A 23,672-nucleotide genomic window follows, 5' to 3' on the forward strand; every position below is an offset into this window, starting at 1 on the left:
CTTCACCAGCCTCTTGGAAGCACCTGGCAGCCCTGGAGTCCCGGGCCCTGGTTCCAAGTGGGGCTTCCGGCGGAGGTGGGAGGGCTGTTGTGACTGCCAGGGACTGTTCTGGGGGAAGCAGGTCTGTTTCTCGGTCGGTGAGGACCTCTGTGCTTCTCGGCCCCACTGTGACCGCAGCTCTGGGAGCCGGGTGGGTGAGGGGTGATGAAGGTGGGGGCGCGGGGGGCTGGGTAAAGGGAGCCCCTAGAGGGCTGGGACGTGTGGGAGGAGGCGCACCAGGGTGCTCTGTAGTCACCCCAGATCAAAGTAGGGGTCCCAGCCAGAACGTTCCAGGCCACTGTTTGGGAGAGTGAGCTGGGAGACCTGAGCCCAGGGACAGGGCTCAGCAGGGAGGGAGACACGGAGCTTTGCATTTTAAATTGCTTTAAATTCCTTTCAGTTGAACAGTCTTCACTGGAATTCCTTGTCTGTTTCTATTGGAGAGCCAAGGATGTTTTTTAGTATTCTCTCATTTCTATGCTCTGCTAATTTTATTATCTTTCCATATTTTCTTGCCATAAATGTAACAGATTTTATTATGTTTAAGCCACTTTTAATATAGCCTTTCATAAAAAGCCAGAGCAGTGAGGGGGATTACGTGTTGCCAGCCCTCAGAGCGCTGGTCCCTTGCATTTTTAAGCCTTTGGGCCAGGACTGTCTTGGAGCCCTCCCGAAATGCTGTCACGCGCTGGCCCCAGCACAGGCTCTGCTGTGTGCATGCACCTGGCTGGCTGGGGGGGTCTTCCCTTTCAGAAGCTCACAGTGCAGTGCGAGAGAAAAGACCTGTGCAAGCTCCTCTTTGGGAAAATGGGGAGTCCTGGGGAAGGGGGTGGCTCACTCTGTGTCACCCCTTGTGGCTCAGGGTGACGGGCTTCCTAGGCTGTTCTCCCTGTGTCCTGTCCATGGGCAGAGACTTGCTTCTTAGTCTGGATGCACCTCGGTCAGACAAGAGTGTTTGCACAATCGCCTGTGGATGGACTGTGTTTGGGGGGCTGGAGGAGACAGCAGGGTGCTCCCGCTGGGCAGTGGCCCAGATCGCAGCTTGTCCCTGTGAGCCCTGAGCCCCCGCTGCGGGGAGGTGCCTGGATGCTGCCTGTGCGGCTGGTTCAGGGCTGCCTGGACCCCTCCGCAGGGGCGACCCAGGCTGCACCGGCTGCTGCCCGTTCCAGAGGGCTGGGCATGTCAGCTGGGAGAGCCGCCCCGCGGGTCACGCCTCCGGGTGTTCTTGATTTTCCCCTTGCCCTGACCCCTCAGCGGTTGTCACCATGTGTCTGCGCCCTCTGGGAAGGTCCTGGGCTCTGCAGGCAGCGGTGAGTAGAAGTAGCCACGGCCAATGGTCCCTGGTACTTCTTTGTCTGTCACTCTCTGCTGCACCCCGTCCTGTTGCCCGCCTCTGCTGGCCGTGTGGACACCGGCAGGCCATCCACAGGGTCCGCCCTGGGGAGCTGTGGTGTAGTCCGAGCTCCCAGCAACAGTGCGGGGCAGGAGAGGGCCAGTGTGTCTGGTCGGGTGGGCTGGGCCGCTCCTGGGGTTTCAGTGATGGGGCCGTTCAGTTCCAGGGGAGAGGGTCGCAGGACTGACACACACACTGTCCCTGGCCTTGGCAGAGAGTGCCGTGCCCATGGAGGCCCGCCTGTTGACTCGGGCTGCTTCAGTTCAGTGGGAGTGTAGCGGCAGTGTCTTTTGCCCTCGGGCACCTGCTCTTCTGTCTCACGGCCCCGGGCTCGCCCACTCCTCTGCCAGGCCCTGATTCTCTGCGGGGACCGCGCTGTGGGCCCCCTGTGCCTGCCGGCCCCGTCTGTCTGCCCCAGTCATGGTGGTGCCACCGACAGGACCCTGGGGGTGACTGTCAGCTGTGCGGTGGGCTGAGTGTCACACCCCCGTTGCCCCGGCAGCCTTTCCGTGGACCAGCTTGTTCGTGTGTGCAGAGACACTCCGTCTGTGTCTCCGATTGTGAGCAGAGCGAGCCGCCAGCCCCATGCTGTGTCTGCTTTGCTTGTCTTCCTCTGTCAGGGAGACGAGTGTGGCGGCCTGGCTGCCTCTGCAGACCAGTAGCTGCTTCCGGAGGCACGGATGGCCATGGATGCTTTGTTCTCCACGCGAGAGGAAGCCCCTCGGGCTTCCCGCCCTGGAGTCTTGTTTATCAGTCAGTGGCCTTGTCATTGGCAGGCGGCCAGTCAAGTGGCTGCAGAAGGGGTGCTGTGGACCGGAGCCCCACGGACCCCTTGGAGGCAGAACGCACAGTGTCCCGCGGAGATCAGTCTTCTGCGCTTCTCTAGCTGTTCCAGTGCACCCAGGCTTCCGCAGAGGCTGAGCAGGCCCCGACTGGAAGCTCCGTCCTCCGTCTGCTGCTTCTGCAGGGGTCCTGCCAGGCCTGTCACAGAGACGATCCCACTCACTCCCTGCTCTCGGCAGCTGTTGAGCCCAGTCCCCACTGGCTGTCGGCCTAGAGAGAGGACCAGAGTGCTGCCTGCCCACAAATCCAGTTTCACCCTCTGTGGCGGCCTCTTGTGTCGGCCTCCCCCAAATGCTGGTGGGTGGGGGTACTGTTCACCTCTGCTCTGGCCTGGCCACTCTGACAGCAGTTGGTGCTCTCCTTATGACCCGAGACACCTCTGAATGACACACCTTTTGGAGCTGAGGCCCTGAGACTGCTTGTCCCTCTCCCACTGGCACCTTCTGGATTCTGCCCTCACTTGCACAGATTTACCCCTAGCTGGCCGTTTGGGGGGTGCGGGTGGAGAAGGGAGGGTGCATTCCAGCACGCATGAGGGCAGAGTGGTTGCTGCCTCCAGGGACCTCAGTGGATGGTCCTTCTGCTCTGGCCCGGAGAGCAGGCTGTGGCCAGACAGGCGCAGCAGGGCGTGGGAAGGCCCAGAAGGAGCTTACTGTCCCGTGGGGGGTTGTTCCTAGCAGCTGCCTGTGCTGCCCCGGAGTTTGGGGGACAGAGGGGCTTTAGTGCCAGGGCAGCTGGGGGCCCCGAACCCGTGTGGGTCCAGGCTGCAGGCCAGACTCCCAGCATGCCCTCACACACAGTTTAACCGCTCCTTATTGTTCCCAGCTTGACTGTGCCCCAGACGCGACCCGCGAGGCCGGGACTCTTGACCTGATGCCCCCATCAGAGAGGTTTCCGTACCCACTGAAGCAAGTTATCCTGAGCTGCTTTCAGCAGTCGTTTCCTCGAAACAGGCTTCATGGTTTTTGCTTTCCGCGAATCCTCTCTTGACGGGCGGATTGTTTTATGGGACTTGAACCGTCTTGGTCCTTGATGACGGCGCGAGCTTCTCTGCTTCCCAGCCCCTGGCCCTGAGAGTGACTGGTGCCGCATTCCAGACAGGAGCCTGGCCCTGGGACTCCACAGCTGAGCACGCCGCCAGTTTTTAAGCAGAGCCATTCAGTGCGATGAGCAGGACCCTCGGCTGCAGGACGTGGTTGAGCTAGCTGCTGACAAACGCAGTTCAGTGACAGAAATGCAAAATAATTAGTCTGGGACCAGAGATGTCTAAAGAATATGTGCAGAACGGAATAATCATCTGGCTTCACGAAGACCAAATTGATTTGGAAACAATCTGGGGAATGCTCAGCCACTGCGCTGTGGCCCAGACCAGATACTGAATCCCGTGACTTGAAGCGGCCTCAGTGCATTCTTGTAACCGGTGACTGTGATTAAAATGCATTTATTTATCGTTGGCCCGTTCTGTGTTAGAGGAGTTTGGCCGGTATTGGTTGGAACCCTCCTCATGGTGCCGCAGAGCTAAGGGCTCAAGGTCACAGAGCCAGGGCTTGGAGCCCGTCCATTCCGGGTCCCAGGCTGGCCGCTCTTGCTGTGTGCTGTCCTCTGGACCGCCGTCCTCTGTACCAGCAGGGTGCGTGAGGGCAGGGGGATTCATGGTGACCCAGCACCCCAGACTTTGCTGCCCCTCTGGCCCAGCACCGTGGGAGTCTGGCACTGAGAAGCACGTTGGGCAGCCTGTTGTCCAGGTATCTCCCCAGGGTCCCGCAGGCTTGGCGGATGCACTGCCGCGGACAGGGGGTGTCCGTCCCGGGCCTCTGACCTCTCTCATGGAGGGCTGCAGGGCTCCTCCTCCTTCCCCAGCTCCTCTCTGGCACAGTGGTGCTGCCATGTCCCCTCAGCTAGACACGGTCCTGGGCCTGTGCTTGCTGCCTGGGAACCGCCCTGGCTCAGCCTCCTCTCTGCTCACCTCGCGGCCCATGGGGCCTGCCTACCTAGGTGTCCTGGGTCGGCGCCCGGGCACAGCTTGCTGGCCTCTGTGCCGTGCTACCCGGCAGAGCCCGGCTGCGTCCCGTTGGTCTGCCCCCAGGCCTTCCTCCCTGCCCCTGGCCTCATCTTCTTGCTGCCCTCCACGCGGGTCTCTGCCTCTGCATGTGGCCGGACGGGGGCCTCCCCTCCACGCTCCCGGAAGCCCCATCTCTATGGCCTGTGACGCCGAGTTGTGGGCACGTCTTCTAGGTATTCCTGCACGGGACCCGGGGCCAAGGGCCCACTCACATCAGCACGGAGCAGATACCCGCTGGGGCAGAGGACCCACGCGTGGCCAACATTGAGGGCAGCGCCAGGAGTGGCCGCTCCCACGGGGGTGCCGGCGAGAGACCCTTGAGCCAGGCTGCAGCCGCCCTGGTCCCACTTAACGTTTGTTCTTCCCCCGGGCTTGCCTTTGTGACGCGTGCATCATTACTCAGATGGACTGCTTTATTACACAACCCCAGTTTTAATTCGCCGTTGGTCTGAAACGCCCTGTTAGATGCACAGGAACACGATTTATCAGCCAGGTCGCCTGGCAATGTGAAGTCGGGTTATTTATTGCGAGGTCTGTGGTTTCTAATGAAGCCTGAACCAGAGGTGGGCAGCCCCATCTCCATGGCCTCTGACACCATTGCTGGATGCCTGCCTTGACGGGGCCCGGGGTTCCCTGTGGGGCTGGCGAGTGAGCGTGTCACAACTTCGTGCCGAGGGAACCTACTCAGCGTGCTGTTTGCAAACCCTGGGAGTGACCATGGCAGCCAGTCCTCACGCCTGGCTTTTCAGAGCAGGGCTGTGCGGCCGTGTGCCTCGCACGACAGAGCCGCGAACGGTCCACCCAGGGGGCAGTGGCCCGTGGCGGCTCTCCGTCCTCATTCTGAGTGACTGTTCAGAGCATGTTTACTGGGGCCTGCTGTGTGAGAACCGCCGCCCCCCGCGCCTGCCCTCGCCCTGCCTTGCGAGGAGGGTGTCCTCATTTGTGTGCTCAGTGGGAGGGGACTCTGCTCCCCTTTGTGTGTCTGGGAGGGCCTGGGTTTTCATTTATTCGAAATTGAAATTTGAAGCTTCCCGTGTCATGGTTGCTTTTAGGTCCGGTCTTTTATTTTTGGTTCAGTGAACTGGGAGTCTCTGTGAGTTGCTTTGTGGGAGTTTTTGGCCAGTGGGTCACACTTCAAGCCCTTACTTGCATGCACTCTGGGCCAGGGCAGGGGAGGCCGTGCCCCTTCACAGTGGAGGAGCCCGAGTGCAGGACCCTGTGCGGTCCACACGGGAGGCCCCGGTCCCTCTCCTCCCACCCAGTTGGGAACAGCACAGGAGCATCGTCCCCTTAAAAGGGTTGGCGGGCTGCCACTGGCCTTTCTCATCTATAGAACCACGAATGTCAGCAGGTGGATGGACAGCGGTGGGTACTAATTGGCCACCTCCTAGAAGCTGAGTGCTGGCTCACTTTCAAACAGATGCTTTGAGCTGACTCGTTCGGGAGTGTCTTCCCGAGATTTTCAAGCTGGACAACTGTCAGGACTCCTTCTTGATATCGTCTCCTTGGTATATTGTAAGAGCTGCCAGTGAAAGACCCCAGGAAACCAGTGGATGGAAACCGAGGCAGGAACCGTGCCCAGCCTTGAAACGACATCTGCAGGACTTGCAGCCTCCCGTCCGGGTGAGAGGGCTGGGGGTGCGTCGCCCTGTCCCGTGTGGAGGCTTGGAGGGGCCTCTCACCTGCCGCTCGCCAGTCAGGAGCCGAGGGAGCCAGGCGGCCGCCGCCTCTGGCCGGGACAGATGAGTGCAGGGTGGTTTAAGCTGCGTGTTGGAAATCCCGTCCTGACAACGCAGGGTGTCCCGTTGAACTGGCCCGGGGAAGGCGTCATCAGCTGCATTGCTGAAGTGCTGCCGGGTGGATACCCGGGGTGGGGGATGGAGAGGAGGACCCCGGGGGGCGACCTGGGCATGGCCGGGCTTCTCCCCAGCCGGTCTCTGCCCTGTGCGCTGTGAGTCCTTCGGGGGGCGGGGGGGCGCCAGCAGCTGGCATGTGCCTGTCCCCACCTGTCCCCTCTCAGCCGCCCACCTCTCCCTTCCCCTTGTGCGCTCCCGCCTTCAGGCCTCACCCTGGGGGCCTGGCCTCCCCTGACCCTGCAAACAGCCCGCCCAGGGGTGGGGGGCGGACTTCTGAAGGTGCGGTTGCTTCTGCTCCCGCTCTCGGGCTGACCCCCCCCAGGAGCTAGAGCAGCTTCTGTGGTCCGAGATCTGGGTCTGGGGACCGAGCCCACCACCTGCCGCCCGCGAGTGCCCAGTGCTGGGCTTGGCCTGTGGGTCCCTCACCTGTGAGAGGCGGGCACCTCTGGCACCTCTTGGGGCTGTTGGACGGTGGGGGTGCGAATTCACATAAGGTATGTAGCCGGGTGCCTGGCTGGTTTCTTTTCCCGGTCCAGTCACTGTCGTGACCTGGTCTCAGTGCCGTGCTGGGGCCTCCACTACGGCCGTCCCCATCGCCACCAGCCTGGCCCTGGTGTGTGTGGCCCGCGGTCTGGGGCAGGTGGCACTCCTGCTCGCTCCCCCCAGCTCCAGCCCCTCCCACACCCTGGGGTCCCGGCTGAAACACCCCCCGCAGGGAAAGCCCCTGCTGCCCCAGACACAGTCCTGCCGTCGCTCCTCCTGGGGGCCACTGCTGCTCTTCAGCGTCACTGCCTTGAACAAAGGAAGGCTGCTTCCCTCCAGACTGGGGTTCCTGGACTCAGGGCCCCCCATGCTTGCCTGTGTGCCAGGGGGGCCTGCCCAGCACCGAGAGAAGACGTGACTCTTGTGTGAGTGCAGGGTCGAGGCGGGGCCGCTGACGGTGCCTGAGCCACACAGCCACCCGCGAGCTCTCTCCTGTCTCCCCGGCGGAGAAGTTGTGGGAAACAGGGTCGGGCAGTGGCCACGGCCGACTGAGCCTCTGCCCCCCTCCCCCGCCCCCCATCATGCGCATGACTGCCTGAGTCTGTCTGTGCTTTAATGGAGGACCACGCAGGGACGCTGCCTTTCTCGAAGTAACTAAAAAGCTTTTGCCAGAGAAACAGAGGGTGCTGACTAATGCTGGTGGCTTTATTTATTCATTTCTGGGCATGAACGGTAAACAGCTTTGCTTCTTGGCTCAGCGGGAACAGATTGGGAGCGTTTGCCTGATTGATTCTTTACCTGCAGGGACACGCGGCTGGAGGGGATCTATTGATTTAGCACCTCTTGCTAAACCCACTCTGAAATAGGCTTAATTACCTCAAGACCAGCTTCCCAGCACCAACTGTCCCCATAATCTTCACTTGGATTTGTCGCCCTGCTCAGGCTGCTGCCTCCCCTGGGTCGGATGTCTATCCCCGGTGTGTGTCCTTGAAGGAGCCAGGCTGCAACTCTGTCTCAGGCCCAGAGTCCCAGGACCACCGGGTTGGTTAGTTATTCCTAAGGGAAGGAAGCCCCACCTGTGGACCAGCCTAGGTAAACACATGCATGTCACCTCCAAGAGTGGCCGGAAGATGGGTGTTGGCCTCAGTCACAGAACCAGTGCTTCTCCACCCAGTCTGCTGCCCAGTGCCGCCTGCTGTCAGGCATTCTCTTGGCCTGGCCACTTGGCCGTTGCTGGCCTGGAGCCTCTGTCCTAGGATTTGTTACGAGGCTTCGTTTTGACCCTGAGCTGACGCAGTCCCTCGCTGCCCCTGGGCCAGCTTCAGCACACGGGGATGGGGCGTCCGTGTAGCTTATCCCTGTGGCCAGGGCGTGATGGACAGACAGTCCCATGGGGACAGGAGGGAGCAGGAAGTGCTGGGGACAAAACAGTGGCTGTCCCCTGTGGCAGCCTCTTGGGGGTCAGATGCGAGGCTCTGGAGTCTGTGTGTCTGCATGTAGGTTCCGTCTGTCCTTTACCGGCTGTGACTGCGGTGCACGTAGGCCCCCCGCTGCCTGCCCGGACCGCCCCCCCCGCTGGGGGCTCGCGGACGGGGTGTTGCTGCCAGTGCCCCAGGGACATGCTGCCTCCTCTGGACGCTCAGGCTGTATCTCTGCCCGCTCTCGGCTGATGGGAGTGGGCGTGAGTCCGTCTGTGCCTGGTTTGTGGTTCGGGATGGGGTGGGTGGATTTGTAAGTGTGATACTACTTACACTCGGAGGAATGAAAACTAGGGAGTGGACGGGTCGTCTGGGGGCAGCTCTGAATTTGTAGGTAGGTGTATGCGATGTGCCCTGCCCCCGTCAAGGTTGCGGCCCAGCCGCACAGCTTCCCTCCTGCCGCTCTGCCTTCTCTCGGTCCCTGCGGCCGTGTGGGCGGGGAGCATGGAGGGGGCCCTGTGCCCGCTGGAGCTCTGACCTCGTCCTGAAGGCTCGGGTCTGCAGAGAGACCGCCCGCAGTCACATGAGGCGGGGCCTGGAAACGCGCCCGTTCCGTCCGCCGCCCCCAGGACTGGGCTGCAGTGAGACATTTGTATGTTGCTGTTTCTCGTGAGTTCCTTAACGAGAGACTGGAACTGTAGAAATGACTCCTCATCCCCCATAGGCCTCTGGCCATCTACCCGCCAGGCTCACCCCCTAGGGCAGTCACTGTTAACAACTTCGGATGTTTTTCTGCAGTTTTCTGTCCATTTTTATCTGTGTATGTATCTGTGTCCCTCACTGTCTCTGCTCTGTCTGCTCTGTGTGTCTGCACAGGTCCGTGTGTCCCTGCAGCATGGGCCAGTGCCAGGCAGTCGGCTCCTGACGGGGCTAGGGCTTCACGGAGCTCACGGGCGGCCAGGGAGGTGGGCAGGGTTGTGTGACAGGCCGCGGGCGGGCTCTGGTGCGGCGGCTGTTGCCGGCGCCCCCCCCGGCCTCCTGTAGGCGCGGTTCCAGGACTGCCCTGACTACAGCGCCTGGCCCTCCCATGCCGCACTCACAGGGCTTGCCCGAAAAGCAGGAAGATAAATGAATCTGCTAATGGGCTTCCTGCGTGGCGCCGTGAGCCTATGCCAGCCTGCAGGTCGGGAGCCTGGGCAGGAGGGTAAGTGCTCCTTGGCCGTGCCGGACGGAATGCCGGCGTGTGGCTCTTCATGGATCTCGCGGCTGCCCGTGGGGCCCTTCGCCCTGGCTGGCCGGGAGCAGACGCAGCCCTCTTGGGCCCCTGGGCCCATCCTCAGCTGTTCCCAGCGCCTGCACTAAATGTGAAAGCCCGGGTTGCTGATGAAGTCACAGGGACGAGCTGGCCGTCCTCTCTCTGCACCGTCGGATCCCTGCTCTCCGGGAGCCTGCGGCCTGGAGCGCCCCACTTGGCCAGGAGCCCCGTGGTCAGCACGTGTCCATTCTCCCCATGATGCGCCGGGGCCGGGCTGTTGGCGCCTGTGTCAGGGCCGTGTTGTGTGGCTGCACGCTCCTGTGAGCGCGTCCAGTGCGGGTCTGCGCTCCATGGCCGTCTCCGTCGATCGTGAGCTCTGTGCCAGAAGCCACTCGGTCCCCCTTGCTGGGCTCCATCACCCGTCTGTGTGCACGGTCACTGTGGGTGGTGTTGGGCGAGGGAAGGAAGACCCGTCCGTCCTTGCTCTGTCCTCAGAGGCCACCCACATCAGGGCCATGCCGTCTGCTCTCTGGCCTGGGAGAAGTTGGCAGGCGGCGTCTCCGTGGCCCGTAGCTTCTGCTCTGGGTGCTTCCATGCCACATGGTTTCGAGGTGCCGTTCTTCTCCACCTTTGTCCCTCCCCTCCCTTTGCCGTCTCCGGCACATGCTCATGTTTACAAATCTCCTGGAATGATGTGCCAAGATAATTACAATGTTTTATGTTTTAAAAAGCCTTGGCTTTGTGTTGTTGGGGAAACAAAGGGAGGGCAGACACAGCTCCTGGCGCTTGAGGCAGCTCGTGAGAGCTGGTCTCATCGGGCGTGGAGCGCCGAGCTGGGGCGTGCGCAGGGGGGGCGTTGCCTTGGGGTCCAGAAGCTCTGCCTGTCCTGCAGGCATCTCCCCCCAGGCTCGGGCACGAGGGCCCTATGGGCGGCCTGTCCGCATGTCAGGGGTGGTGCAGACACCGGTGGCGCCCCCTCCGGTCCTCCTGGGGCTTTTCGAGTTTTGTCCATGTATAGCACCCGTGGGGATGTGATTTGTGGCCAGCATGGGGAGGGCTGCCCCTGGGAGTGCTGACTTTATTTTCGGCCTAGGAGGAAGTCATGGAGAGGGTTTTGGGCGGTGGTGGGGGGAGAGAAATGATGTGATCTGAACTCTACTTTATTGCAAGGTATTATTTGGCATAACACACAGGGTGGGTTGTTGGGGTGGCTGTTTGAGGAGCAGAAGGGCTTTAAGGAAGTAGTCCCAGAGGTTCAGTGACGGACAGGGCCAGGCCAGGAATGCGGTGCTGGGGGAGAAGGCAGAGAGAGCAGGGGAGGCTCTTGCACGTCTGGCTTTGAGCTCATGGGGTTAGAGCCGCTAACCTGGAGAACGTGGGAGGAGGAACAGGGGTCCAAAGGCTTAGGGCTTAATCTGGGTGTGTGCAAATTGGAGGTGCCCCTGTGGCCTTTCAGGAGTGAGGCCCAGTGGGAATGGGAGGTGCCGGGTTGGCATTAGCCTAGGCATGGAGAGTTATTTGGGGCTCCTCTGCCCAGGACGTTGATGGGGACACCCAGGGCCCTCCCGGGAGGAGGTGGGGTGAGAAGAGGCGTGCTGAGTGCAGCTCTCGGGGACAGCCCTTTTGCAGGGACACAGGGCTCTCGGCAGGAGAGCGGGGCACAGCTCTGGGTGTTCCCGGGGGGAGGCCACGGTCTCCAGTGTCTGGCGCAGGTCTCCCCTCCCCATGCTGCACCCTGGGTTTTGGGGTACATTGTCTCTCCACTGAGAGCACCTCCCAAATCTGCAATCCCTCGTCCTTCCCTTGACCATCTGCAGCTGACTTCTGTGTATGGGCTGGAGCTTGGGTTTGTGCCCTTCCCACGAGATCCGAGCACCCAAGGGAGCTGTTGGCTGGGGCCGATCATGACAGAGCCCGGGCTCGTGAATCAAAGAGTCACTTTGGGTGGCATCTTCCAGTTCTGCCCCAGTTGATACGAGTGTGTGGTCTGTGACCCCCTGCCTGCGGTGTCCCGGGGGAGGGGGTATCCCTGGCCTCATACCCGGGCGTCACGAGGACTTCTGTCAGGACGGGCCGGAGGTGGGCCCAGTGCTGCAGGGGCACACAGCTTCTGGGCTGGGAGCTTCTCCTCTCAGAGAAGGGGAGGGGGGACACTTGTTCTGACTTTCACGTAGGGGGACGATGGGGAGGGGAAGCAGGGAGAGGTGGGCAGGGGAAACATTAGACACGTGAAGCACAGCAGAAGCTGCGTGCACCGCCGGTGGGCACCCCTGCCCTTTGGGCACAGCACCTGTTGGGGGTCCTGGGAACCCAGTGCCCCGCGCAGCCCCGCGGGCGCGGGCTCTTCCGTGCCGACCTCTGCTCATGGGGGCCGGGGTTTAGAGAGCAGCCTTAGTGGCCGGCTGCTCATGTGGGGAGCCTGGGGTCTTGAGCCGGGACTTGTCTGCCCTGGTCTGCATGGAGTGTGGAGGGGAGACAAGGAGCATGTGTGAAAGGGAAGCGTCCTCTTGTAGAAAGATGCTGCAGTGCACATGGCAGTGGACTGCCAGACGGCGTGTGGCGGGGGCTTCTTTAGCCTGTTGGGTCTGACGGTGATTTTGGAAGGGAGGTGCCCAATCTGGGACGGTGTGGCCTCCAGAAGGATGGTTCTGGGCAGTGCCCACACCCTCGCGGTCCACTGACGACATCGAGGCTGGAGACTGGGGAGTGGCGGGGTGGCTGGAGGCACAAACCCTTTGAGGGAAGGGGGAATGTGAGTGGGGCTGAGAGGGACACGTCCGTCATGTGGCCCTGGAAGCCTGGACTACAGGGTCTGGTAGCAGGGATGGTTTCTGCAGCACTGGCCTGGGAGAAAGGCACATGACAGAGCAGTGAGGGGGGCCTCCAGTCCCGGAGTGTACACGGTGAGAGCCATGCATGTGAGGAGGGAGAGAGGCAGTGAGGAGGCCTGGCTCTCAGTGTGTGCAGGTCAGAGCAGGGGCCACGACTGCGCCCTGTGTGTTGGCTGCAGGTCAGGTTCTGGGATGGGGCCTGGCTCTGTCCTCTGGCTAGGGTCCAGGTCATTCAGGGACGGGGGTAGGCCGAGCTGAGGCTGGCTCCCTGGTGTGCGTACGTACTGGCCTTTTTGGGCATCAGCCACTTTCCCAAGGAGCTCTGGCTCCTTTTGATGAAGAACAGATGCCCGTGTTCTGCCCCTCTAGCTTTGCTGTTCCCTGTGTGCTGTATGAACGGAATGGAACCGGGTGTGGTCTTTTGGGCCTGGCTGCTTTCACTTCTCAGAATGTGTGTAGAATCGCTGGTGCCGTGGCTGGTCCTTGGGGCTGAGCGGTGGTTTGTTGTGCGCTTAGGCCGTAGTTTGTTCCTCTCCGTCGGTTGGAGGATGCCTTTGGGGTCTTGTGTTTTTTTTTTTTTTTAAGATTTTATTTATTTATTTGACAGAGAGAGAGCACAGGTAGGCAGAACATCAGCAGAGGGAGAGGGAGAAGCAGGCTCTCCGGTGAGCAGGGAGCCCGATGTGGGGCTGGATCCCAGGACCCCAAGATCGTGACCTGAGCCGAAATCAAGCGTCGGATGCTTAACTGAGCCACCCAGGCATCCCCGTTGCCTTGGTTTTTGGTGAAATGGAAAGAAGCGGCTATATAAACACTAGTCATTTCTCGGGACTGGATATGTGCAGTAGGATGGCTGGCTCGCATCGTACGTTTAACTCAAGTAACCGCCCCCCTGGTCTGCGTTTCCTGGCGGTGTGTGAGCATGCAGCCGCGCGCGTCCTGCCTGCCCTTGGTCTTGACGCTTGTTTGATCCCAGCCGCTGTTGGGGTGTGGGTGGTGCACGGGGGGTTCACAGTCTGCGACCCCCCCCAGCCCCCACCTGGCTCAGACACCTCCCCTTCCAGCCCTGCCGGCGCCGGCTTCCCATGTAGGTCCTTCTGTTCCTGGGGAAGAGGCTGGGACGGCCTTCCTGAGCGTTCAGTGGAGCTGTCTCCTGCTCCGACTTCCCACACCGTTTGACTGTGTTTCCTCTTCTTACAATCGCTCCAGAGGTTCCATGCTCATTGATCTTCCCCTGTCTCCGCCTGCAGCGCCATTTATTTCAGTTCTCTGCGGCCTGGAGGGGCTGCTGTACCCCTCTCTTCCGGGGCATGGCTCCTTGCTGGAGCCTACACCAGGCTCCAAGCATCCCAGGCTCGAGAGTGCATCGTTGCATCTGGGTGCACCTGCCGGCACCCTCCGGCTCTCCCTCTGGCTGGCTGGCTTGCTCGTGGGCGACGGCTGGACCTTCCCCTTTGGGATGGCCACCCCAGCCTTGCCGCGTGGCTGTGGTGCATGTGGTGTGCGGTGGCCACTCGGGCTGAGGTCCCTCCCTGGTGCTGTCTCTACTCGGCTCCTCTTGTTTTTCACTTACTTTCCCTGCAGCGACTTAGCCTCCTTGTGCCATAGGGACTTCGTATGAAAATTTTCTCTGCTTTTTATACTTCACTGTTTCCCAATTGGGTTTTTATTCCTCAGTTGTGCACAGGGTGCCAGGGAGTGGGAGAGAGAAGGATCTCAGGGACTTGCTGAGCCTTCTGGGGACTGTGTGAGGTGCACCGAGCATCTCTCTTGCGGGCGTGTCCTTGGACGTCTTTGCCCGGGCTGGTGACGTGGAGGTCTTGATCCACAGTAGTTATGGGTCCGTGACAGCTGTGGAGGAACCCTGAAGTGTCAGAGTAGTCTGAAACAGGGCATCCTTCAGCACGGTGAATTTTATTTGGGACAAAAGAGCGACCTTTGAGACCATACCGCTGTCCACGGTGAGAATGGAGGAGGGAGCCTCAACTGCTGCACCATGGTCTACGTAATGAGGAGCGATTCATGAGGTGTTGTGATGTCAGAAGTAAACTCTTTCTTGGACCGTGTTACTAGAAGTAGAGCGTTGCATGAAAGGAGGTGACAGTTCTGATGCTCCCGGTCTCACAAAGCCGCTGTGTGGTCTGCCTCATGTTTGGGTGGGCCGGCAGGACACTGCACCCCGGGGTGGGGACAGCGTGCGTCACTTACCGTGGGCGCACCTGCTGTGTGCTGGAGCCCCGGGTGTGACACGGCCACTAATATGTGGTCTGGCAGCCAGAGGAGGTTTTAGGGTTGTTTGAAACACTATTTTTTGTGGATGGAGGTGGGTGTTTTACACACTGGGCCCAGTCAAGAAGCCTTACGAGAAAGGCTTTGGTTTAACATGGGGACGTCCCAGAACAGGGCACTTCTGGGACTGGAAGGTGCTGCCCGTGACGCTCACTGCCCTTCTGTCCCTGGGCGCCAGTGGCTCTGTGGCCGTGCTGGGCCCCTGTGTGGACGCTGCTGTGGTCCTGACCCCGTGCAGCAGAGCACAGGGCACTGCTGTTGCTCACTCGGGACTTCTCGTGTGTGTTCAGAAAGTACCCGGATGCGTTCAGATGAATAATTAGCGTATCCTGTAAGATATGAATCTTAATTCCTAAATTACATATTTAGCAGATGGTCCAAAATAGCACTTGTAATGGCAACATTCAATTAGTGAGTTTAAAAAATGTATATTATTGCAACACTCTCCGTGGGTTTTATTTAGAGGTTTCTAAATATAGCGGTATAAAAACACGGAAGTGTTGCAAACTATTTACACCCACACTGCCGCAGTGCGCTCTGTGCTAAACTCCCACGTTCACCAGGACGTGGGGTGTCAGTGTCCAGAAGGATGCGGTATACTCCTGTGCATGGACGGTGAGGAACAGCACTGCGGGTCCGTCGGCCCCATGTCGCGCGGGCTCTTGAGTTCCCACGCAGCTGCTGGGACCCCCCACTTCTGAGTGTCTTGGTGGGCCTTGACTCACGTGGGGCTCAACGTGGGGCCCAGTGAACACTTTACTCATGTTGATGCCTGTAAAATCCGTTTCCTGCACCTGATTCTGGGGGTGCCTCCAGTGGTCTCGTGGCAGCCTAGCTCAGGTCCTGTCCATGTTGACAGAGAAGGAAACCACGTTTGAGGGCCTGCTCCAGTTCAGAACAGAGCTGGGGTCCCGCCTTCAAGGGCTCTGTCTGGGGTCTCCAGAGGCAGGCCCGTCGTTGTGGGGGCTCTGAGCTGAGGGGTGGGTACGGGGTGGCGCTGTGGGTGTGGGGATCCAGGGATGGCCCTGTGGAGGCCCCCCTCTCCGGGGGGACGCAAGCCCCTGAAGGAGGAGAGGGATTCGATTGGGCTGCCTTCGCAGAGTCTGCTTCTGCCTGGAGACTGAGGGTCCCCCCTGGCGGCCCTCCTCCTGCTGCGTGGCCTGCACCGTGGGAGGAAGCACCAAGCCCAAGCCCAAGCGACTGGAGCGCCTGTGTTGTCCCTGCTCTGAAAAGAGGGAAGTTTCCTACCAACTCGAAAGAACGCGAGCCAGCGCAAGCCTCCCCCAACGTGCCAACCCCTGGGTCTCTCTGAAAAGCAGGCCTTCCTGGTAATCAAGTGTTGACAGAGGAAGGCTTTGTTCAGACCCTTCCTAGGCTCTGTATGTTTAAACAAAGAGCTTCTTGGACCTAAACACAGATGTTCATTTGGTGAAAATGAAAAATCAAATTATGCGGAACCAGCTTTTGGAAGTTAATGCCCTACAGCAAGCGACAAAGGGAGGAGACACTGTGTCGTAAATTTCACTTAAATAACTTTTTATTTTAAATAAAGTTTTAGACTAAAAAGGAGTCATTTGAAAGCCGCTCATCTTCCTCTCTGTCCTCCAGTGGAACATCTGTGCTTCTGTGGAGGCCGGGAAAGACATGAATGCACAGCTAACCGGCAGAGAGTTCTTTTTACCATAATTACACCTGCTCATTTCAGAGGCACAATGCCTGCGTGAAATGCCAATTAAGCCTGCTATGTTAATGAGTTGGAGCTCGAATGCCCGAGTACAGCGGACACGAATCCCACCGGAACGGATTTGGTAGGACCCCTGAGTTTGTTCTGTTTTAACGGAAACGTAACCGTATGTAATGGAACTCTCCATTCAGTGTTATTTAAAAGTGACCTATTTTGGGGTTTTTGATCATCACATTTCAAAATAGGTATATTCTGAACCCCTGGGGGGAGCCTTGTCCTCTCTGCTGTAGGTGGCTGGACAGGGCGTCTTGAAGGCCACTGTGCTCGCTGCTCGCCATGGGCCTGGGTGCTCTGTGCTGCAGGGCTCTGGGTGTTGTCCCACGAAGTCAGCCCAGGGGCAACAGTGACCAGCGATAGGCACCCAGGCGCTGTGTCCACGTCTGGGGTGGCAGCTTTGATGTGTGTCTGGGGTTGAGAGCCTTGGGCGGCAGAGCGCTGGGGTGTCGGGCAGATCCTCGGGTCCCAGCGTGTCGGTGCCCGTGGAGGAGCTGCCTGCCGCTCTGCACCGTGGTGTCCCCGTCTGTGGCAGCCGAGCCCTCTCTGGCAGTTTCGAGCGGAAGTGCGGGGGACTCGATGCTGGTGCATTTGCCGATGCTGGCATCTGCGCCTCCTGAAGCTGCCTTCCTGAGTCTCATCCCGAGATGCTGTTGAACTCTGTGCCGACGACGAGAGTCGTTCGGCTTGTCTTGGGCAGGGCCCATCACTCGTGGGTGGGTGTTGCCAGTGAGCGGGACAGGTCCGGGGTGCCGACCCTTTGCTGGGAAAGAAGAAAGCAGGGCTCCCTTCCTTCAGCACTGCTCAGTGGAGGGTCCCCCGCAGGGTGGGCAGAGCCCAGAAGGTGGGAAGGAGAAGATAGGTGGCCACAGGAGGGGGAAGTGGCAGGTTGCAGGGGGGGCATCGCCTTAGCCCAGCGCCTTGTTGGCCACAGTGAAGGGCAGCCATTTAAAAATCAAAAGTGCAGAATGCCGTGATTAGTTTCTGTGTGAAAATCGGTCTGCAGAGGCGCAATTTCTTGGGATGGGGAATAGTGGAGGCCCCTGTGGTGAGCAGGGAGCCTCAGGAGTCAGCCCACACTGCCCCTAGGCCTCCTGTCTGTCTGGGACTCCTGGCCTCTGACCTGGCTCTCCCGCCCTCACACACCCCGAGAAGTGGTCTGACCGTTCTCCACTGCTCAGGGCCTGTGGGAGCCTCCCTGGGGACGGGACGGGCCCGCAGCTTGGGTACAGCGCCGGGCTCCTGGTGCCCTGCTTCACCGTACCTTCCTGGCCGTTGGGGTGGGGCCGCCAGGGCTATTGGGTGCTGAGTGCTGATGGAGGGCGCGGAGTGCCTGCCCTCCACAAGGGTCGCTGTGCAGACTCCTTTGAGAACTCGCCGCGGCAGCCCTCGGCTGGCTCACTTTAGTCCACAGACGGGGCAGATCCATCCTGGCGTCCCCACGCACCCCCAGGGTCTGACCCACAGCCGGTGCAGGTTAGGCCTAAGGGTCTCCACCGAGAACCTGTGCCATAGTAGCACCCTGCTGGGGTCTGGCTGGATCCGAGCCAGGCCTTGGCTTAGGGGACCCGTGGTCCACACCCATCCGGTGGCGTGGGGTCACCCATAGTGCTTCGTTACCTCAAAAAAGAGGTTTGGTCGAGGCTTTCTCTTTTAGGCCGAGGCCCTACAGGATGCAAACAAAGGCTTCCACATCCCAGACAACCTGGCAGACCTGCCGTGCCCGCCCCGCACCCTAGCCTTGCTGTCCTCAGGGTTCTTAGGGTCAGGGACTGTGGCAGGCTGAGGAGGAGGAGTTTTCTCGGGACAGTGTGTCCTGTGCTGTGCGTCTGCCTGTGCCTCTCCCTCCCCAGTAGAGGAATGGAGTGTTTGGTCCCCAGTGCTTAAACTAGGTCGGAGCCATGGCCTCCAGAGAACCACAGAGAGCTGGGCAGGTGTCCCCGGGGGCAGGGGTGTGAGGCTGGGTGGACAGCGCCCTGAGGCGTTGGGTGGGGGAGTGGCCACGTGAGCCAGGAGCTCTGGGAATGGAATGAAATGGACAGGTGGACACGTGCTGGGTGGCAGTGTGACGCGTTTTTCCTGGGAGCCTATCGTCGACCCTGTAGAGGGAGAGGGCCGAGCTTGTCTTGTATCCCCCCAAGCGTACTGATCCAGCAGAGAAGCGAACTGCCAGTTGCTTAAGAGCTAAGGGTGCAGTCGCCACCGCCAGGCAGAGGGGAAGTGGTTGGCATGTCGGCAGACCTACGTGGTGGCCCCTGTGCAGGGCGAGGGTCCGCGCCGGGGTCCACTGCCCTCTCTCGTGTTCTGGAGCACTGGGAGGGAGCTGGGGAAGGGGGAGCGGGGCAGGAAGAGAGAAGGGCCAGCCAGCCGCCACCCGCTGCATGGCTGGCCTCTGACCCCGAGGCGGGCTGAGCTGGGGCCAGTGCGACCGGACAGGAGCGTGGGGTTCGGCAGTGATGCGGGCCGGGCGCCCTCGCTGCCGGACGAGACTTTTTTTGAGACCCGGTCTGGAGGGTGGTTCCTTTCTGGCGCATGGCTGGGAGGTCCAGTCCTGCCTTTGTGAGACTGACAGGCCGCTGCCTGCGGGGGGGGCCAGGCGGTCGTGGGGAGAGAGGAAGGGCTTCATCTTGTCCTCAGTCCTCTTTAGGGTGTAGCTGCTCTGCCCCCCTTCCTGGTTTGTGGCCGGTGCATGGGCCTCAGGGCAGCATAGGTTTCCCTGCATCCCCCCCCCCCCCCCCCCCGCCCCTCAGCTTGGTCTAAACCTCGTCCTGTCACCTGGACAGCCCCCTCCCCCCTCCGCTGCTGCTGCTCCTGTCCCCACACCCCTTCTCCAGAGGGAGCCCTGTGTACGCTCCGGCAGCCCCTTAGTCTCTGTGACATCGGAACCCTGCTCTGACCCGTGGGGCCCACCTGCTGGCCCCTGGCGGCTGGGCTCCTCTCTCTCGGGCTGCTCCCTGAGGTCACCCAGATCCTCTGCCCTTCAGGACACCCTGTGCTCTCCCAGTGCTGGGCCAGCCCTTTGGCACTGCCTTCCCTGCCCCTTAGCTAGATTGGCCCTTGTACTTTTGTTGTCTTCACATCACTTGCTGCCCGGCATCAGGGACCACCCCTCCTTGTTTGCTGGGGACGTTCCCCAAGGGAGACGTGCCTGTGTTGTCGTCTTAGGGAGAAGGCTGTCCTGGGCCGTGGTGGCAAAGCACATCTCCCCATCAGACGGCTGTGGGAAGGCTGCCAGTCCCTTGCTCCTGCATCTGGCCCTGGACAGGCAGGGACTCTCCTTGGGTGGCTTGGGCGGGGCCCCATCTCGGGCTCCAAACGTGCTGAGTGTAAATCTCGCTGTATTTTAGTGTTTGGCAGGGGCGTGTCCCTTACCGGGACTCCAGGAACAGTCCTCTGGCTGGGATTTTATGACTACCCAGCCCCCAGGCTTGGGGGCATCTGATGTGGACATTTGCATCACAGCTGGGCAGTGGAGGCAGGCCAACCCCCCACGCCACACAAGGCCCCAGAGTGGGGCTGGGTGATTGATGTGCCATGCAAAGCAGGCTCACCTGGGTTGGGGTGATTACAGTGGGATTTGGTGGTGCTGTCGTCCACAGAGAAGGCATTTGGGGTGTCAGGATGAAGCACGTAAGTATCAGTTATGTTTGCAGGTTAAGAATTTAGTGAGGAGTAAATTCATTTAAACGGAAGGGCTGGCTTCAGGGGAACTTCGTCCATAAAAGCATGTTGTATGGCTCTCCTTGCTGCCGACATTCCGTCCTGCCTTGTGTGCTCTCCAGCCCCTCTCCTGGGAGAGCCGCCTCCTGCAGGCGGTGGTGTGTTTGACGTGTGGATCCAGAATGGAAAGCCGTGGTCTCTGAGGGCCACAGCGTCCATGGGCTGTCCTCCAGTTGCCTGTCATGGCTCCCCTCCGAGAGGCCCGGGCGGGGCCTGCTGTCACCTTCTCTGCCCTGGGCCTGGCCCGTGTGGGCGTGGGGCGGGTTCATGACAGAGGGGGCTCTGGTCATTACTCATCTGACTGGAGATGCTTCTGCTCAAGGCAGCTGAAGTGACACGTCTTCTCTTCATGGGTGGTTTTCAGACACGGGCCAAGTATTTCATTTTCTGCTGGGTTCTTGGGGGCCTTTTTTCCGAGGCCTGGGGGGCTGTTTTGCAGCTTGTGATCAGGACTCGAGTGCCTGGTGGCTCCCCCGTCTCATGCTCTCTCCCCCATGTTCCCAGAGTCCAGCACACTGTCTGGGACTGGAGTCTGCCTTGGGGTGCCGCCAAGGGACTCCTGTTCCACGGTTGGGTCTGCTGTGCCGCGCAGCAGGCTGCTCTGGGTGGGCCCCTGCCCTCCCTTTCTCCAACCAGCAGTCCCCCTGGGACCTAGGGGGAGTTTTCTGCTGCCTGTGGAGTCCCGGAGCCCCTAAGCTCGGTCTGCACCTTCCACACGCGCTGGGTGGTGGGCTGTGCCTGATTCCCAAGGGCCTGCCTCTGTCAGATGGATCCAGGGAGGGTGGCATTCCGGGGAGCTTTATCTTTCCCTTCCACCCCCCATTGCTCCTGCATGCATTCTCCGGGATGGGAGCACCGTTATGGAGCGTTGTCGGGCGCTGTGTGCCGTCCCAGGAGCAGGCCCCATGGACTGGGTCATCTGGCAAGGAGCACATGCACCAGCATGGCTGTGGGGGGCTAGCCCAGAACATGACGCAAGGGAAAAGGAAGACCTGCCTCAGCTGGCTGGGGGTTGTCGGGGACGGCACCCCGCAGAAGTGGGTGACCCTGACGTTGAGGCCTGGGGCACGAATAGGAGTTCCCCATTGGTTGGGGGGGTGGGTCTCTGGCCGAGGGAGCACGTGGGCAGGAGAGCACGAGGCCAAGGGCAGGCTTGCACGATGGGGTCCTGGATGGCTGTGTGCATGGGGGCTGGAGTGTGACCCCAGCGTCTTGTCCTTGCTCTCCTTAGGATGTAGGGCTGATGTCCTGAGAAGGGGCAGCACCCCATCCACGCAGCCTTTTCTGCAGCATACCTTCTCGAGGGAGGAGGAGAGAGCGCCACAACCGTCTTTGGGTGGTAGGCCTCGGGGTGGTCTAGATACACAGTGCACTGGCTGGTGGTGGCAGGTGCAGCCTCAGGGCTTGGTTCTCTCCCGTGCCCTCACCGCAGCCCGTTTGTGGCAGCGGACTCTTAACTCGTGTGCCACGGAAGAGGGCTCAGAGGCTCTGAGAGGCCCACACCACAGATGCAAGGCTTTGGGTGAGCGAGGCCTTTGCGGCTCCCTCTGCTGCCTGCACCGCGCCACCGAGCGCGCTGCGTTTCCTCGTGCCATCCGAGTGTTTACGGAGCGTGCGTGAGGCACTGTGCTGGCTCGGGGCTGCGTGGGCCTGTTCGCGGAGCGCACAGCCCAGCAACAGCTGCTCACTCGGGTCAGCTGATGGGACAGAGTGTCCTCATTGTTCCTGGTCTCACTCCGGCCCCGTGCTCTCGGCCTCCGATGGCCTCCAGGGCCGAGTGTCCTTCAGGAGCAGAGCCGTCTGCATCTGCTGGGCGCCGTGGACATGGGTCTCCCCTTGTTGGCAGACTCTGAGCCTAGAATGACACCGTTCAAGTTGGCTACTTAAGACGCCCATAATTGGAAGGGGAGCCTTCCCCGTCCCGCATGGCAGAGGATTGTAAATCTTCTCTGATTAAAGGGAGCGGATTCAGAGGGTGGGAGAGAGGAGTTGGAAACAAATTGGCAGCACGACTCCCTTCCTTTTGCTGATGGGGAAAGTGGTTAATTAGGTGATTTTTCTCTTCCTCTGACACGTGCAAATGAGACTCTGTTAATAACTGAGCCGTTACGTAAGTGGTAAAATTTTAACACCCGTGTCAGCTTGTCAGGCACGTCTGCAGAGTGGAGGTGAGCTTGAGGGAGACATGCTCGAAGGCTCTTACGCCTCACGGGCTCCTCTGTAAACCCCGGGGGCTTGCTGCGGGCAGGGGTGGGGGGGCACCCCATTCCCATCCTCCAGCTGGTCCATGCCTCGCAGCTACTGAAGATGAAGGTGGCAGGACGAGTTGCCAGGATGAGGTTAGTGGTCATTGCCTGGGGTCCAGGCTTGGCTCGCCATGCTTCTCCCCTGCTTCCTGAGTGCAGGAGCGCCGGCGCCAGGCTCTGGCCACCTGTGGGTGCCCGTGCGTGGGGGTCTTGGGAGCTGGCAGTCCCGGCTCGGCGGGGCTCAGAGCAGGACCCTGAGCGCATTTGTCGCCCTCAGGAAGCAGGCTCTTTGTTCTCAGACGTGCGCAGCTGAAACGTTCTTTTCAGTCTCGTTCCTGCCAAAATGCCGGAATCCACAAAGCTGCTGCTTTCTCGCACAGGCTTTCGGGAGTAAACAAGAACTTAGCACTCAGGTGGGCTTTGTTGGCCTGCTCCCTGTTTCCCAGCCAGTCTCTGTCAGGGGCACACTGGGCCACTGGCTGTGGGCCTGGAACCTCAGCCTGTGCCTGGCATTTGCCTTCTCTTCATCCCAGGCTGTTGACAGGTGGTTATTGCACACCCGTGCCCACCCCTGCCCCAGGGTTCTAGGCTGTGTGTGGTCGGAGGGGAAGCCCCCAGCCAGCGGTAGTCATGAGCCCAAGAGGACCCAGCCCTCCTCCTGAGCTCCGCGGGCACCGGGACCGCCTGTGTCTTGGCCTAGCGGCCGGGTGGGCCCTCTGGGAGGGTTGTTCGCGGAGTGTGTACCCCGCGGGACCTGTGGCCTGGTCCTCAGGACTGCCAACGGGAAGTGATGGCTGAGCTGGTTCCCAGCTCGAGGCAGGGAGGCCCTGAACGTGTTTGGAGGGTTTTGAAGAGGTGGATCTTCTGGTTCAGGTTCCTGGGGCTTTGATTCCTCCCACCCTGACACACGCTCTCCACTCTCCACTCCTACCTGGCCTCTGGGCGGCAGGTTGTTAGTACAGTGGAGACGGGTAGCTGTCTGTCTTGCAAATCTAAAATGAGATTTTACTTTTTAAATAAAAAGAAAGGAACGCTTGAATATTTGCAGCTGGGAGATGGCAGAGATTAGAAACGCTGCTTATCTCTGCAGCACAAAAGAAGGGGAGCGGAGTGCTGCTGAATACTGATGAAGCCGAGGCAGGCGAGCCGCCGTGGGGACAGCCGCCCTTGCTGACGAGCTCCGTGGGGACGGGGCCAGCGTTCCCAGCTGTGCTGTGGGCAGGCGGGCGTCTCAGGCCGGGGTGGGAAAGTCGCCCTGGCTCCGGCTGGAACGTGCTAAACTCCAGGTGCCTTGTTTCCGGAGTCCTGCCCGGCCCCGGATCGCGTCGTCCCCCCACCTCCCCCGTCTCCTGTGTGGCCTCCAGGCCTGCAGCACCTGCTGTCTCCCTCTGTTGCTCTCTCCCTGCTCGTGTAGCCACTGGTAAGGCACAGGGTTCCCTTGGCCCGTGTGTCTCCTCAGCGGCCTGAAGCCCTGCGGGCACGTACCGTCCGCACTGCTG

The 23,672-nt window shown here is 60.6% G+C and overlaps 2 protein-coding genes across 2 annotated transcripts in view; both read left to right on the top strand.

Moving 5' to 3' along the window:
- The window catches only part of LOC113933662 (mitotic spindle assembly checkpoint protein MAD1), an 85,581-nt gene extending 81,876 nt beyond the window's left edge, over window positions 1–3,705 (top strand). The window contains exon 11 of the mRNA XM_035722598.1: window positions 3,101–3,705. The gene's annotated coding sequence lies outside the window, so the exon portion shown is untranslated. The remainder of the gene's footprint in view (window positions 1–3,100) is intronic.
- Window positions 3,706–8,647: 4,942 nt separating this feature from the next.
- The window catches only part of LOC118355945 (mitotic spindle assembly checkpoint protein MAD1-like), a 228,895-nt gene continuing 213,870 nt past the window's right edge, over window positions 8,648–23,672 (top strand). The window contains exon 1 of the mRNA XM_035722600.1: window positions 8,648–8,746. The gene's annotated coding sequence lies outside the window, so the exon portion shown is untranslated. The remainder of the gene's footprint in view (window positions 8,747–23,672) is intronic.

Source organism: Zalophus californianus, chromosome 10 (assembly GCF_009762305.2).
Source record: "Zalophus californianus isolate mZalCal1 chromosome 10, mZalCal1.pri.v2, whole genome shotgun sequence".
Taxonomy (NCBI): Eukaryota; Metazoa; Chordata; class Mammalia; order Carnivora; family Otariidae; genus Zalophus; species Zalophus californianus.